Genomic DNA, 18,415 nt, shown 5'->3' on the forward strand with positions numbered 1-18,415 from the left:
AAGGTCATCCAGACGGTTGTTCTGCTGTTTGGTCTAATTAGCATATTAGCTCTTTATTATATAGGATAGATGATACAGAGTGTTTTCACTGCCCTAAATGCTTTCAGTATTATGCCTAGTCATCTCTCCCCACCCCCACCATCAACCACTAATTTTTTTTTTTTTTATAATCTCCATAGTTTTCCTTTTTTCAGAATATCATATAGTTGGACTCATAGAGTATGCAGCCTTTTATGATTGGCTTCTTTCACTGGGTAAGGCATTTACATTTTCCTGTGTCTTTCATAGCTTGATACATCATTTCTTTTTAAATATTCCATTATATAAAGTAACACACTTTATTTTTCCCCTCCCTATAATTGCATAATATTTTTTTTTTTATTGAAGATAAACTTTTTCTCTTCCTTTTGAGTTTGTGGTGGCCTCATGACTGTTATGATCCAGAAAAAAAAGGCAAAAGTGTGGTTCTGGGTCTTCTGATCCCCGGCTATAAACAACAACAACAACACACACACACAAACACATACACACACACACACCAATAACGACAAAAACTGGTAATGTTCTCTTCATTTTTCTTGGATTGCTCCTTCATGGAATCCACACACCATGCTGTGAGGAAACCCAAGCAGCCACATGGGCAAGTCTGCACAAGAAGCTCCAAGGACCCAGAACAACAGTTCCAGCAGAGCTTCGAGCCAGCAGCCAGCTTCGATCTATCTTAGACCTTTTATTAATTCCAGTGCCATAGCCAACATCACCTGATTTAGAGGAACTGATTGGTCCATCACTCAGCTGTGAGAAATAAGAAGTCTTTTTGTTTTAAGCTGCTAAGATTTGGGATGGTTGGTTAAGCAGTAAAGATAACTGAAACAGGACTCTCTGATGAACTCAGCGATACATAGCTGCCTGTTCCACACAGTAATGTATGTATATGTAAAGAGGGTTGACCAGGAACCAGCTTTCGCGGGTTCAAATACCAGTTCCACCACTGACTAGCTGCCTGACCCTGGCCAAGCTACTTGGCTTCCACAAGTTTAATTTTTTTTTTTAAATTTAAAACATAGGAACCACAAAATATCTACATTTCAGAGTAATTAACAGTGTTCTGATTCTTAAATAATGTCTAGTGTATAGAATAGTGCCTTGCATATAGCAAGTGTTTATTTTAGTTATTTTTAGTCTCTGGTTGAGTTTCATTATGTAGTGATTAAGCTTCCATTCACAGTCTTCTGTAAACTGTTCTTTTTATTCTTTTTTTGTCTTATTTTTCTTGCATCACAAAAATCATATGTCCTAGCCAATCTGGAAAAGAGGTGTGCCTCTACATTTTCAAAATTATTCTTACCTTTCCCTCTATATTTTCTTTTCCAGATTGTACTCATCCATCAAACACCAGATTATTTACTTTTCACTAAGAAATCACAATTATCCCAGAGACTGTATATATTAATTTGCCAAATATTTAATGAGTAGTTGCCACATGCATGGCTTTATAGATAGAGTAGTGAACAAGATGGATAGATAATGTCCTACTAAGGCACATGCTCTAGCAGCAGTACATATTCTTTAAGGAACTTGGTCTACTCCTGACCCATTCTTAGAGCTATTGCCACTTATTCTTATTGTTTCACATGATAGTCTTTCATTCAATTCTGAAGGCATTTAGCAAATATTTACTCATTACAAATTGGAGAATATTTACTTAATTACTTGCAACATGCTTCCACATGCCTTATCTGAGGTTATAATATAAACCCATTAACATCAATATTATTTGCTCCATTTTGTAGAGACTGAAACTGAGAAAACACGACCTATTATGTTAATCCCTAGGAAACAAGATTGTGAATGGCTGAATAGGAATCCATATTTAGATTTCCTGCATCTGAGGCCCTAAATCTCTCTAGTTCAGGTACTTGTGTCTGTGAGCACCTGTGCTATAGATCTTAAGAGAGAGTCACACACTAGTATAACAGAAATTCATGATCTTTAGGATATTAAAATCAAATTTTAAAAATTATACAAGTATAGAATTCTGAAAACAAGTGAGGGTTATATAATTGTTGACTAATATGGACCACCAAATGTATCATTACAAGGAGGGAGAGCTATTATGGTAAAGGTTGGGGGTGGTGGAAAGGATGAGTGGGAGAATAGTGAGGGTTATAGAATATGAGCTATGCCATTTACTTGCCCCTGTTTTAAAGAAGCATAACTCTAACACATTTATATTCATGAGAAACAAAAATTTTATGCAAAAAGGAGAAACCAGTTTATTCTCTAGTCTTTTATGTATATTATACACAGCATACTACTTAATACACAAGAAAAAGAAGAGTATCCTTTATATTTATTATTAAAAATAGGTTTTCTAGCACATTATAATAAATGTTCCCTCTTGGAGAGAGCATCCTGAAAATATTCTTAATATTGATCATTGACTGATGATAAAAATACTTACTACATTGTGGTGGTTAAGACTTCAGGCTTTGAACATGAAGCTTTCATAAAATTATTGGCAAATGCCTCTTACATGTGTCTATAAAATATTTGTCCTAGGTCAAATTATTTAACCTCTATGGTCCTTACAGTTCTCATTTATACTATGGAGATTAGTAATTCCTACTTTAAATGGTTGTAATTAATAAATGTGATAATCCACGCAAAGAGCTTAATAGAGTGCCTACATATCATAAATATTTAATAAATATGTTATATTAGTAGTAATTACAGTAATATGGAAACAAAATATACCTCAGAAATCAGGTAACCCAATTATACAACTACGAAGTAAATAAAAACCTTTAGTTCACAGGGTGTTCTTAAAAGAGCAAAGACTCAATTCACCAAGGCAGCACCTATATACTATCAAATAAAAGAGTAATATGCAAACTAATCATCACTCCCACAAGCCACGCCCACCAGCCAATCAGGAGCGAATATGCAAATTAACCCAACCAAGATGGCTGCGGCCACGGAGCGAGCAGGAGACTTGGGTTTCCCCGGCAATGGAGGAAACCAAGCTTTCCGCACACCCTGGCTGGCCATGGACTCCACTCAAGGCTACAAAGTTTCAATTATAGAAGATAAATAAATCCCAACAAAAATGGTGGCAGCCACGGAGCTGGAGAGAGAGCAGGAGGCTTGAGCTGCCCCCTGCAATGGAGGAAGGCAAGCTTCTGCAACCCTGACCTGCCTTGGCCTCTGCTCAAGGCTACAAAGTTTCAATTATACAAGATAAATAAATCCCAACAAAAATGGCTGAGGCCACAGAGCAAGCAGGAGGCTTGGCTCCACTCAAGGCTACAAAGTTTCAATTATAGAAGATAAATAAATCCCAGATACCAGGGCCTCCACTTGGGTCACCAGGGTGTGTGGCCAGCCTGCAAACCACCACAGGCCCCTCACCCAGGCCGTCCCATGCCCCTAGGGAATCCCCACCCTGATCTAGGACACCCTTCAGGGCAAACCAGCCAACCCCCACCCGTGCACCAGGCCTCTATCCTATCTAATAAAAGATTAATATGCAAATTGACCATCATTCCAACACACAAGATGGCTGCCCCCATGTGGTCAAAGATGGCTGCCCCCATGTAGACACAAGATGGCCGCCACAAGATGGCCAGCAAGGGAGGGAAGTTGGGAGGGACCAGGCCTGCAAGGGAGGGCAGTTGGACGTGATCAAGCCTGCAGGGGAGGGCAGTTAGGGGTGATCAGGCCAGCAGAAGAGGAAAGTTGGGGGCAACCAGGTCTGCAGGGTAGGGCAGTTGGGGGGGACCCAGGCCTGCAGGGGAAAGCAATTCGGGGGGACCAGGCCTGCAGGGGAGGGCAGTTAAGGATGACCAGGCCTGCAGGGGAAGGCAGTTAGGGGTGACTAGGCCTGCAGGGGAAGGCAGTTAGGGGCAAACAGGCTGGCAGGGGAGCAGTTAGGTATCAATCAGGCTGGCAGGGGAGTGGTTAGGGGGTGATCAGGCTGGCAGGCAGAAGCAGTTAGGGGCAATCAGGAAGGCAGGCAGTTGAGCAGTTGGCAGCCAGCAGTCCTGGATTGTGAGAGGGATGTCTGACTGCCTGTTTAGGCCCGATCCTACCAAGATTAGGCCTAAACGGGCAGTCGAACATCCCTCGAGAGGTCCCAGATTGGAGAGGGTGCAGGCGGGGCTGAGGGACACCCCCTTCCTGTGCACGAATTTCGTGCACCGGGCCTCTAGTATATATATATAAAAGCCTAAGCAATTGTTACGACCCAACGACCAGCTGGTAGCTATGATGCGCACTGACCACCAGGGGCCAGATGCTCAATGCAGGAACTGTCTCCTGGTGGTCAGTGCGCTCTCACAGCCAATTTCCAATGGCCGGCCCACTCCAATCAGCCTGATCAGGACTGGGCAAGATGGACTGATTGGCCCCAATTGCCGGCCAGGTCAAGAGACCCAACCTGTGCATGAATTCGTGTACTAGGCCTGTAGTAACTACATATTTACAATTGTCTCCACACACAAATCCCAGAATTTTGTATTCCATGTTCCTGTCCAAGTTTAAGGTCAGTCAAAGTAAAGTACTCAAAATGACATTAGGACTTCATTAATATGGTAATAGAGATAGCCATTCCTCTCTGGACAGCTCTATCTCAGATCACAAAGCCCTCTCCATCTTATCCTGGTTCCTCTCTACCCTACCCCAATTACACACATCAAGTACATTCTCTTCTACCATTTCTGATTTATTATAGATATCATAATAATTTATTGCCTACTTCTTAAATGTCACTTTTAATATTAAGAATTCCTGCTAAATTAATTTAATCTATACAACTATTGTATGAAGTAGGTACTAATAATTGTTTTTACAAAATAGGGAACTGGCCATAGAAAGGTTAAAGAACTTGCCTCATTTGATGGTAGAATAAAGATTTGAATGCAGTCAGTTTTCAGGTCCCTGTTTTTTGTTGTTGTCGTTTGTGTGTGTGTGTGTGTGTGTGTGTGTGTGTTAAGAGAGGTGGGGGAAAGTTTAGCATTTTCCATCTAGAAAGAAAAAAAAAAGTCTCTAGTAAGGTAGATCTAGTTCTAAATCTGTAGGTAAATCCAAAACTATTTTTTAAATATATTTTATCGATCTTACACAGAGAGGAATAGAGAGTTAGAAACATCGATGAGAGAGAAACATCAATCAGCTGCCTCCTGCACACCCCCCACTGGGGATGTGCCCGCAACCAAGGCACATGCCCTTGACCGGAATCGAACCTGGGACCCTTGAGTCCGCAGGCTGATGCTCTATCCACTGAGCCAAACCGGTTTCGGCAATCCAAAACTATTAATTCATGTTTACTCGGCTTTTCCAGAGCACCTCCCACTTCTAGCTCTTAGCCTTTGAAGTCCTGGGCATCCCAGAGAAGTTTAAAAATTTCCAAACCTTTGGGCAGTCACAGGAATTTTTTTAATTGGAGAAAAAAATTAAGTTAGTGTTCTATTCAGCCAATGTGACTTGGGAAATTCGCGGCATGGGAAATTTTTATTCTGCTAATGAGGCTAGAGATTTTCTGACAACCAAAGTATTTATTAAGACAAGGAGGTTAGATTTCTCTCTCATCCAAGACCAGCACAATTATTTTTGGTAGAGAATAAGAACTAGTCAGCAATGGATAGTAGATTACTTATAAAATTCCATTTATGGAAGCTTCATTTACAAATTGCATACCTAGGGTTTATTATTGTGGTTTGCAGTAAGAATTTTCCTAGGAGTCCATTGAAGATTTTAAGACTCTTAACTAAAAACTAATGCAATGCAACTTGTCTTTATGAGATTCAATGCTCTTTTTTAACTTCTTTAAAAAAAATTTAAGTTAAAAAAATAAATTTATACCTTCCTTCAATTTAAAATAAAATGGCAGTTGAGTATCACATTAAAAGGAGGCAATCTAGGGAATACAGATGGGCAAAATCTTAAAGATTATTTTAGGTGGAAAATCTAATGTTTACTAAAAAGGGTCAGATGAAGTGGAAAATTTTTCTAAGAGGCAGCGATGGGTATGGAAGTTGGAAGATGTCTTCTCCATGTCAAATAAACTTTGTGCTCAGAATCTATAGAGAGCTCAGAGGTACAGAAAAGCCAACTGAAGTGAGGAGCCAGTCTCAACATATAGAAAATGTAAGCTAAATTGATTCCTCAGTTTCCTCGGCAAACAGGGCCAGAAAACACAGGTCAGGAAATGAAATGAAGGAACTCAAATTCCCTTCTCTCCAGGTTCATCACAGCACAGTCTCCTTTGCATAATGAGAGCAATCAAGGTGAATGAGTCAGACACAGAATCTAGCACGTTGTCTAAGTAACTTACAGTCTGGAGAATGCATGTACTCTTCCAGGAATTCATAAGATGGAAGATGGCCATGTCCCGTATCTGGTGATTTTGATTTTCCCAGGAATATGTATTTTTGACAAGCTAGCAAGGTAATTCTGATGTAGAAAATCCAGTACCCTACCCATCACTTGCTTTAAGCTTCAGATTTTGAGATCCCTATGCATATGGTACTAGTAACTAGGGACTACCATGAGAAGAAATTCAAGAAGAAACAAAAGAGTTGGCTCAATGGATTCTAAAAGTTACTTGAGGCTTATGAACAATTAGCTAATCCTCCCACTTCCTCAGCATTCATGCGCGTGCGCACACACACACAGGCACACATGCACACACGATGCAGAAGATGCAGAAGTTTCTGGGTTGGTGAACACATTGAGAAGAGTAGCATTGCCAGACAGTACATGGAAGCTCACACACACACACATATACACACACAAGTATACCTTGCCCTACATAGCTCTCATATTTAGCTATTCCTAACTTGTATCCTTTATAATAAACCAGTAAACCTCATCCTAACTTGTAACCTTTATAAAACCTTCCTGAATTCTGTGAGCTGTTCAAAAAATATACCAAACCTGAGGATAGGCTCCTAGGAACCCCTGATTTATAGATGGTTTGGTCACAAATACCAGTGGCCTGGGACTTGAGATTGACATCGGAAGTGGAGGCAGTCTTGTTGGATTGAGCCATTTAACTTACAGGATCTGATGCTGACTCCAGATTGCTAGTATCAGGATGGAATGGAATTGTTAGATATACAGTGGATGTCAGACAGTTGGAGAAGTGATGTGAGAAAAGATCCCAAGTATCTGGTGTCAGAAGAGGAAAAAAAAATTCTTTCATTTAGTGTCAGAGATTCACTCAAGTACTAACCACAGATTTTATTTACATATATGTATAAGCAAACCTGGGAGGCAGTGCTATATCTGTTTGAGTCATCATAATGAACTCCTTACTTAAAACAGCAAGGTGCTTCAAGGTGTGCAATAAGTATTTGATAAAGGGTTAATGAGATCACTAGTTTTATTTTCAGGAGAGTGGCAAGATCAAATGACAGAATTTCAGATGTTTAGAGATAGATAGTGTACTATTTAGGGAATTAAGCCCTTCTGAGTAAACCATTTGTTCAAGGAGGTCAACAGTCAACAGAAAAAAAAGCATTACTGGAAGGTAGAGAAGATCTAAGAGAGTAAAGGGTTATTTTAAGACAGAAAAGGTTTGGAAGTAGAAAGGAAATTGCCAATAGGAAAAAAAACCAAAATAATAAGTTACTGGTCAAAGGAAGTGGTATGGGAATGTACAATGAAAAAAAAATATTTTTAAGAAGAAGGCTGTTAAGAAACAGAGAATAGTCAGTAGGCTTTCAAAAGACGTTGAGGCTATGTTTCTTTTCAAACATTTTAGAGTTTATTGACTATGAAAAGGAAAAATTTCCTTCAGGCTAGAGAAGCCTATTAACACCCCCATCAAGGACAGTCTTCAGCTCACTAGGCAAGCTAGAGAGGAAGAGGAAATGTATCTGGAGAGAATGCATTTATCATGGATTGGACCCTTAGGCCAAGAACTTTCTGCTGAGCCACTTCTCAGAGAAGGAGCCAGGGTCACCTTATATGTTGGGGAATGTAGGAGGCAATGGCACGTCTATATTCACCTCCAGCCTATGTGCTGTGTGAGCCATAGTCTTGCACCTTTTGTTCCAGTATTGTATCCACCTACATATTTGAATTACATTTGATGCTCTCTCTTCAATCATCATTGTATTTGGAAAAGAGAACTTATTTTAAAATAGTTGAATTGCATGGCTGCTTGTACACATAGTTATATTTATTTTATGCTATTGTATAGAGATCAGCTATTATTACTGAAATGAAAGTGATTAGTGAAATATCAGGTACCAAGGAGAAGTTCAATGCATTTGGGGGAGGGGTAGTAGGGGACTATATCCACAACTTTATCCCAGCCTCCACTGTCCCGATAAAGATGTACTGTCAGAATCCATTCTCTTCCCTTCTTATTACATGTTCAACCCCATTTCTTTGTTTCATCTTTGAGAATATCTCAGGTTATTGCAATGTAAGAAAAAATGTGAAAAGAATAAAACACAAAGAATTTGGAAACAAGACAATAACTCAAGTAATGATTCCATTTATTTCTAAGTCCTCTAGGCTTCGTTTACTTTGTTTTTAAAAATGGTTCTAATATCACTATTCCCCACACTGTTCCCGTGTATCAACTCTTTGAACTCTTTCTTCTATTCATGTTCATAATAGGCCTGCATGTCTTGAGACTCTTGTGGTTGCCTGGAACCATGTGACCTGTTCTGGTAAATCAGCTTTAAATACAAGTGATATGTCTCATTTTCAGGCCAAGCATGTAATAGTTATGTGAGATCAATCAGCATTGTCTTTTTCCTCTGCAACTATTATGGAATCATTCCATATCGCCCTGCTCCATTAGTCCAAGTCTCAGTGCAAAAACAACTAGTATGAGTAACCCAGCTTAGTCTGCAATGTTGAACAACAGGAAATGCAGAAAAATAAACTTTTATTCCTATACTTCATTGTGCTTTTCAAGTTATTGCAATGTAACCTAGCATACCCTGACTCATATACAAATTCGTATCAGAATCGGGGCATTAAGGAATAATCCACCTATAACACGTAGCATTGTCTTGAGAGCCAGGTGGCAGACCTGTTATTCAAGACTGGAAGGGTGAGCATTGGTGTAAATGAAAACACTTAGTAAAACTTTAATTCCCAATAACTTGAGAGAAAGATAATGTCTAATGAGGTTGTTATTTTACAGAAATTATTTCAAGAAATTAAACATTACAGTATGTGTTGTTTGTTATTATTTACATTTTACTAGGTAGTCCAAGAAAGAGATTTTCTCAGAAAAGAATAGTCCAGTTCAAAAATATGAGTACTAGTAAAAGAGAAAAAAGAGGGTCCAGGAATTTGGTTCTTATTGAATAGGCAAAGGCAACATTTTTTCAACTTGAAGCCATAAAGGAAAAACTTAGGAAATACTCTGAGTCACAAAGGACTGATTAAAATTAAACCTCCTGGCAGTAAGTGCATTCAGATGATGCATAGTAAATACTTTCAAGTGGAAAAATGGCTCAGAGGATGACACTGAGGATATGACATTTTTATGAGACTCACAGCACTTTGCAGGTAATTCCAGAGAAGCAGCATAGATGAAAGAGAGCAGAAAAATAAAAGTAACTTAGAGAATAGAGATCACTACATGAAGTTTATTGGAAGTAAGTTAATAATAAGCCTACTATATTTTTCAAAATTTTAACCAACCTGGGACAAAAGAGATGGCAATAATGTAAAATTAAAAGTAACTGTTTTAGCTCAGTGGTGCTGCTGTAATAAAGTACAACAAACTGGGTGCTTAAACCACAGAAACATATATTCTTACGTGTTCAGGTGGCAAGAATTCCAAAATCAAGGAGTTGGGAATATTGATTCCTTCTGAGGGCTATGAGGGAAGGATCTACTCCAGGCCTTTCTTCTTGGGTTGTAGATGCATGTGTTCTCCCTGTGTCTCTTCATATCATTTTCATTCTATGACTGCCTCCAGATTTCCTCTTTTATAAGAACAGTATGCATATTGGATTAGGGGCCCACCTTACTCCAGTATGATTTCTGACATTTGGATTAACCAGGATTCTCCTGAGAAATAGAGTAATATATAGAGATAGAGATAGAGATAATAGAGATATAGAGATAGAGGTAGAGATGAGAGAGAGAGAAAAGATAGATAGATAGATAGATAGATAGATAGATAGATAGATAGATAGATACATTTATTATAAGGTTTTGACTCATGTAATTATGGAAGCTGAGATGAGCTGATGTCTGCAAGTTGGAGATCCAGGAAAATCGGTGGTGTAGTTCAAAGGCTTGAGAACCAAAGAGCCAGAGGCTGTACATTCCAGTTCCAATCTGAAAGCCTAAGATCCTGGAGCACCAAGATCCTCCCTTTCTTTAACTTGCTGTCTTATTCAGGCCCTCGGTGGATTGGATGATGGTCACCCACATTTCAGAAGCCAATGCCTTTCATTCATCTACAGATTCAAATATGAATCTCTCCAGAAACACCCTCTTAGACACCTTCAGGAATAACGTTTAACAAAATATCTGGGAATCCTGTGATCCAGTCAAGTTGACACATAAAATTAACTATCACAACCTCATCTCAATTACGTCTTCAACACTGAATTTCCAAATTAGACCACATTCTGAGGGCTTAGCACTCCAATATATTAATTGTGGGGGGAGACACAATCCAATTCATCACACTCTTGGTCTTTCAACATTTCACAGACAAGGAGGAGGTTCAGAAAGCTACTCAACCCTTAATGAGGGCATGTTCTCTCATGCTTTCCTCAGGTGTAGCCAAGGACATAGTGGATAACAAAGGTCCTCTTAGGGTGGAAGGCTCAACAAAACTCCTGGATTGATGCCAATGTGTTGAATTCTTAATGACATTCTAGTTGTTCCAGATGATCATTATCATTTATCCCAGAACCATCAGTGTTCTAGATACTTCAATTGTTCCTCCTCACATAGTTGTCATGGAGAACACTAAATTAGAACAATGTGGCCATTGTGGGACAATCCTGCTGAAGGTGGGCAATTAGTGATATTCCCTGTAAAGTTAAGGAGTGTTAGTGAGAAGCGGATGCATGTTTTTCTTTTGGCATCTTTAGTTGAACATGTAAATGATTGTGGATGGTGGCCTTGTTTAGGATGAACTGAGGAACAGAAAAAGGCAGTAGATATAAGAGGAAAGAGTAAAGCAGAAACAACTGGAGGCCAAGAGACCCGCTACTGGAGTCCCAGTAGTTCTATAACACCTTAGGCTCCATTCCTGATAATTTTTTCTGTCCTTAGTTTCCAAGAGGGACCACAGTGTCCTTCTAATATATCTATTATTATTATCATCATCATTAGTTTTTTGTTTTGTTTTGTTTTGTTTTGCTGCTGCTGCTATTATTGTTCTGTTGCCCTTTGTTAGTTTTGGTCTCACAGAACTAAATGAAAGCTACTCAATACAGAAACTACTCCCTAGAATAGAGTATTACCAAGGACAAATATTAATGATATAACATAATAAATAATAAAAAATGGACTGATTAAATTGTGGGAAATTATAGAGTACTGACATTTCCTCCATAAATCTGGAAAAATAAATTATTTAAGTACCACAAGAGTTGATTATAGAAATCAGATGATGTGTCCATGAATACTAACTTTATGTCTTAGATCACACAATGGCACCAATAGCTCTTTCTTAGCTAGCATAGAAATTACCGCTAAATGGTTTAGCAGATATTTTAAAAATCTCTCATATTGATTTTTTTTTCCTGGAAAATCCCAAGAATATCCTTGTTCTGCAGTGGTATAAACCCTGTGCATTTCTTCTGCTTTTTGTAATTCTGGTCAGTGATAAGTCTAATGAACACATTGAGTAACGCAAAGAAAATATAGGATGCTTTTGCAACTTGACTGGTTGCCACAATTTGTAGTGAATAAAACATAAGCATTTGCTTTATTTCTTCTTAATTTCAACATCTGTGAAAGGATGTTGATGCTGTATTTTGGTCAGAGGCCATAGTGAATCTCTCTGACTGCTTCATTTGTCATGGTATCACCTGGCATGCAATTTTGAATTTTTGTTTCAAGAAGGTCATACACAAGGAATAACGTTTTTTCAGTTCAATGAGCATTTCTATTCATTGTGCACACTCTGAATTTGCTCAGTGTAATTCTTACTGAAAACCTCTGTTACAGACTGTGTAGCTCTTCTGCTGGCTCTTCTTGTCACATGGACTGGTGTATTCTCAACTATTTCTCCACTGAAGGAAGTGTAGTTGTTAACCTTCAGACATCTCCAATATTTCAAAATTGAAAAACAAAAATATAGTCATTATAACAGTTATAACTGGTAATAAGATGTCACATGTGTTTTTCTCTCCTTTAAAATAACGGGTGTCAGGCAAACATGATAACTACTACACATGGATGGATATTGAGAGGATCATGGTAAGTGAAATAAGTCTGATGAAAAAAGACAAAAACTGTATGATTTCACTTCTGTGGAATATAAAGTGAAAAGCAACAAACTCATAGATACCGAACGATGGTTACCGGAGCAGAGGGAGACGGGAGGAGAATGGAGAGGGCAAATGGGGTGAAATATATGGTAACAGAAGGAGACTAGCCTTTGGATGATGGGCACCCAATAGGGTATAAAGATGTCATATTATAATGTGGTACACATAAAATGTATATAATGTTATTAACCAATAAATTTTATTAAAACATTTCTTAAAATATAAAGGGTGCCCTAAGCTTGCAATAATATAGTTAATAACAAAGCCCTGTACCTAATAGGCATACCAAAAATATTTATTGAAGGAATAAATGTCTCCTTTATCTTACTATTCTGCTGTTTCATGGTTTCAAAATGAGCACTGTCGGTTCAACCATCGTGTCTGTATTCTATAAAAATAAAATAAAATAAAAAAATGGGGTGAGGGAAGGACAAGTTCAGAAGTTTGCCTACAGTTAATTACACTCCTCTGAAGAACCTTCTCAAATCTTCACACAATAGGTCTCACTACTCTTTGTAATCTACTATGTATTTATCTCTCTAAAGCTGACTGGTATCTGTATAAATTTTATTTTGTAGTAGTCTTGTTTAGTTTTGTTATCAGCGTTAAGCTGGTATTCTTGGTACATAAAGACTGTATTTTTGTTTTATTTTTTTAAAGTAGACTTTCCACCAAAGCTAGTACAAAAGTTAATGCCCTAAACATGCTGAAGTCAATCCAAACAGGTAATTATTAAGTCAGAAGTGAATTATTTACTTTGAATTTTTTTGTGTTGTTTTTTAATCAGCAAAAAGGGGTATTTTTTGCAAAGTTATATTCTGTTTTATAGAACTAAAAACATTAGTTTCTGGCCACTTCATATTAATGACTCTGTATGTTTCCAACTTATTTAAACTCACTAAATATTATTTTTAGAGAATGTTGCCACTGTTCACAGAGCTCTCCAAACACGGGGCCAGAATATAGTGAGCCACCCAGGTTTCATTCCCCTCAACCCCAGAGGCAGTGAAGCCTTGAGCAGCTTTTCCAGGTATTATGGAGAGATTTGTTATGTGTGCCACGAGTTAAAAAAAAAAAAAAAAGAGTTGAAAAGCACTGGTCTAGGTATTTTCTTCAGATTTATAACAGCAAATAATCTCAGTTGCTAGTTCCTCTCAAATAACTTAACAACCAATAGTGGAATGAATGAAATAAAATATAGTAATACATACCAGCATTTAAATATTAACTAGACCTATATGAAAGGTAACACTTAAAGGCTGAAGAATTATATACAGGAAAATACAATGACCTTAATTACCATACATACAAAGAACATTGACCGATAACGTTAATTCATTCACAGCTAACTGTGTAGCTATTTTATTTATTTTTAATATATTTTTATTGGTTACAGAGAAGAAGGGAAAGGGAGAGAGAGATAGAAACATCAATGATGAGAGAGAATCATTGATCGGCTGCCTTCTGCACACCCCTACTGGGGATTGAGCCCGCATCCTGGGCATATGCCCTTGACCGGAATCGAACCCAGGACACTTCAGTCCACAGGCTGACGCCCAATCCACTGAGCCAAACCAGCTAGGGCAGTGTGTAGCTATTTTAACAGTCCTAGAGGGAAGCAACTGTGTAGCCACAAGATAGTTGTGTCATTGACAAGCTAAGTTCGTCCCGAAGTGGAAAGAAGCGTGTCCTTAGAAGAAACTATGGATGGCAACAGTTACTTACCAGGCATCAAGAACATACCTCTGGGCTCATGCGTATTTGGTCTCTGGCGTTAGCGCACCAGACTCTTCACTGAGCCCACACTCTTGTTGGACTGACCCCCTCTCTGACATGTATCTTCAAATCACACTCTCCTTACTAATATTTCTCTGTGCTTTTGAGAGCATGCTCTCATTCTACCAATGCATTCCTACAGTATTAACCAGTCACATTTTGTTTAGTTTATGGTTCAAGAGCCTCTGAGATTTAAAGCCCCAAAATATTTGGGCAAAGTGTTTTTCTTGTATAGTTTCTCATCTGATGCTCATAAGAGCCAAGAAAGTTAAGAAAAATAACTATTTCATTCTAATTTCACAGATGAGAATGGTGACAGTCTTCCTGTTTCTCCCCAGCATTCATCTCACCAAGTACAAGAAATGGTTAGTGACAAGCTCTGGAATTCAAACTCATTTCTAACCTATTCTGGAATATCGGGCCTATTGCTTAACTCCCCATGTCTGTGCTTTCTTGTCAGCCAAGTAAGATTAAAAAGAAAAACAATTTAACTCATAAGACCATTGTAAGTGTCACATAAAGTAATTATCATAAAGTCCTTAGAATAGGACCTGGAACAAAGTTAGCAATAAATAGGTAAATACAAAGGAAGCAATGCATAATTATTGATATTAGTAGAGCTTCTAACATAAATGTCCAATTTCAATGATTTGTAATTGTAACTGACCAAATCATTTACTTGATCCCCTTAGTCCCTATCAAACCTCTTTGAACTACACTTTTATTCAAATATGGTAATAATTCAAAGACTTACTCCCTCCCAGCAGCTATTCTATCTTATCAAGAAAAATTTGCATGTCACTTATCTTATACACTAGTAGGTTGTTAGTTTCTCTCTCAGGGCAATCTCAATTTCAAGTTCTTGAGTCTCAAGTTACTCATGACTTATGCTGCCAGAAACTACCTACCATTTATTGCCCATAAGATAGAAAAAATGTATATTTGGCTTAAAGTGGAACTTGAAAGAAAGGTTGGAGGTTAGAGTAGAACAATCTAAAGTGAGTTATATAAGTGGATTTGTGACAGAATGAAGAAAACAGTCTGGGATCATTAGATGTAAGAGAAGTACTAATTCACTTAGGTGTAACGATTTAGATGGCTCTGATTCATGTCATACCATATATCAATTTGACAGTCTTACAAACCTTATCCACACTGAATCCAATCACAGAGCCTTAAGAGATTTACCCATCCTAATTAGTGGAAAAGTAGGAAAATATCATGCTCCTAATGTCCTCAGGAAAAAGAAAAAAATGCAATTGTTAATTGTCACCTGCCAGACCATACCCTTTACTTGTCAGTCATCACATGGATAGCTGTGGTTACTAATTGGATTCTTTAGCACAATAGATGAGAGGCAGTCAGTAAAAATATTTTTTGAGTGGTTGTTATAATTCTACAGATATTAGAAACAATTACCGTGAATTTACTCACAGAACGTCACATTGAAAATTCACATCTGAATCAGTGTTGAAAAAGATTTCACTTGTGACCTTGAATAGTGTTATGAAAGGTGTTAGAGAAGGGAGAGTCTGCCAATAGATGGAAGGAAGTTGTCCTAAATATGACCTATGTATTTATGATTATCCATACTAAGACTGTGATTCATTAATCTATGTGAAAACTTATGTAGAAATAATATAATATAACTAGTGGTCTGGTGCACAAAATTTGTGCACCGGGGGTGGGGGGAGTGTCCCTCAGCCTGGCCTGCGCCCTCTCCAATCTGGAACTCCTCAGGGGATGTCCAACTGCCGGTTTAGGACCAATCCCAGTGGGATCCCTGTGGGATCAGGCCTAAACTGGCAGTCGGACATCGGACATCCCTCTCACAATCCGGTACCACTGGCTCCTAACTGCTCACCTGCCTGCCTGCCTGATCGCCCCTAACCACCTCTGCCTGTCAGCCTGATCACCTCCAACTGTCCCCCCTGCCGGCCTGCTCACCCTCAACTGCCCCCCCTGCCGGCCTGATTGCCTCCAACTGCCCCCCACTTCTGGCCTGCTTGCCCCCAACTGCCGCCCCCCCGCCGGCCTGCTTGCCCCCAACTGGCCCCCCCTGCTGGCCTGCTCACCCCTAATTGCACCCCTGTCAGCCTGATCACCCACAACTGCCCTGTCCTCCTGGCCTGATCACCCCAAACTGCCTCTGCCTCAGCCCCACCACCATGGCTTTGTCTGGAAGGATGTCCAGAAGGTCTCCCGGTCTAATTAGCATATTACCCTTTTATTAGTATAGATTGTGCAAAAAAGGAAAATAAGTTATTGGTTTTTTTAACATTACAGAAGAAACAAATCCTTTCATTTCATTATATTGAAGGATGATCCTTTTCAAGTGTTCAAAACATTTCCAGAAATTGACAAACAAGTTAGGTGTGGTCTTACAGATAAAATATTTAAATCAGTACTGTCTAAATCTATGTCTACCAATCTTAGTTGTACCTCCAAAGTTACATATGAGTCTGATTATATTTTACTGACAGGTTCTAACCTACTGATAATTTCAAACTTTCTCCACAGTTCACCTCCAAATCTCCACTCCTCTTTACCCTCAGCTCTCAGCAGATGGTCATGTCTCATAACTCACACAGAAAATTAAAGCCATCATCTCACCACTTCTTCAACTTTGGGCCACCGAACTTATAAATTTACTTAAATCTATCTTGTTTCTAGATCTTTCTTATCATTTAAAAATACTCAAGTTATCATCATTTAAAATTTTTTAAACAGAATCTATACTGAATTCCTTGTGCACCTAAAATTGCTACTTTATCTTTCTCCTTTCTTTCAGTCAAACTGGTACAACAATCTATGTTAGCTAACTGTACTTCCTTAATTTTCATTTACTCTTTAGGCACTGTCTTTGAATATCAAACCTAGATAAATAAAACACTAATTTTGTTTTGGAATGGTGGCTTGAGGTCATTGTAGACCATCTTCCCAGCAAAACAATGATGACATGAAACTATTAAACAAAAACACAGAACGAAACCAAGTTGTATTATCTGTTAATTATCCTAAGAGCATACAACAAATGGAGAAACACTTATTTAAGAAAATATACTAAATCTCAGAAAAATAAAAGTATGTGCCATTTGCCCATAACCCAAATTCTCCCATGCCCTCAGGTCAATGAGATGGAAGCTCTATTCTGGGAAGCTTCAGCCAGTAAATTAGGGCTCTCTCTTCACAGGTCCCAATTCCTTCATGGATAAGGCAGTTGTTGTTGTTTTGTTTGTTTGTTTGTTTGTTTGTATCATCTCCTTTCTCATAGTTCTGGATGACTTAATATTGGTAAAAAAAAGGCAAATGTTTCCAAAGTAATCCAGGCACTCAGCTCAGTCCCCATCAGAATCCCAACAGAACTTGGGCAGAAATTTCAAAGTTAAATTGAAATTCATATAAAAATGTAAAGAACCAAGAGTAGCAAGATATCTTGAAAGAGAACAAATTTAGATAACCAATACTTCTTAAATTCAAAAGTTACTTACAAAGCTACAGTAATCAAAAAAGTGTGGTACTCATCCTGGCCTGCTAGCTCAGTTCATTAGTGCATAATACTAATATGCCAAAGTTTCAGGTTCAATTCCCTGTCAAATTCCTGGTTAGCCACGTACAGGAATCAACCAATGAATGTATAAATAAGTGAAACAATAAACCAATGTTCCTCTCTCTCTCTTTCTCTCTCAAATCAATCAATAAATTTTTTAAGTGTGGTAGTGGCAGAAGGGTAGTCATGGATTAATGTACAGAATTGAGAGTCCAGAAATAAATCCTCGCATTTATGGTCAATTGACTTTAATAAGGAGATGATGCCAAGACAATTCAATGGGGAAACATGTGGTGCTGTATATTTACGTGCAAAGAATAAAGACAGGCCCTGGCTGATTTGGCTCAGTGGATGGAGCATCGGCCTGCAGACTGAAGGGTCCTGGGTTCGGTTCTGATTAGGGCACATGCCTGGGTTACAGGCTCAATCCCCAGTGGGGGGCATGCCGGAGGCAGCCAATCAATGGTTCTCTCTCTCGTCATTGATGTTTCTATCTCTCTCACCCTCTCCCTTCCTTTCTTAAATCAATAAAAATATCTTTAAAAAAAGAATAAAGACAGATGCCTCCCTTAAATTAACACAAAATTAACTCAAGATA

Source organism: Cnephaeus nilssonii (genome assembly GCF_951640355.1).
Source record: "Cnephaeus nilssonii genome assembly, chromosome: 1".
Classification (NCBI taxonomy): domain Eukaryota; kingdom Metazoa; phylum Chordata; class Mammalia; order Chiroptera; family Vespertilionidae; genus Cnephaeus; species Cnephaeus nilssonii.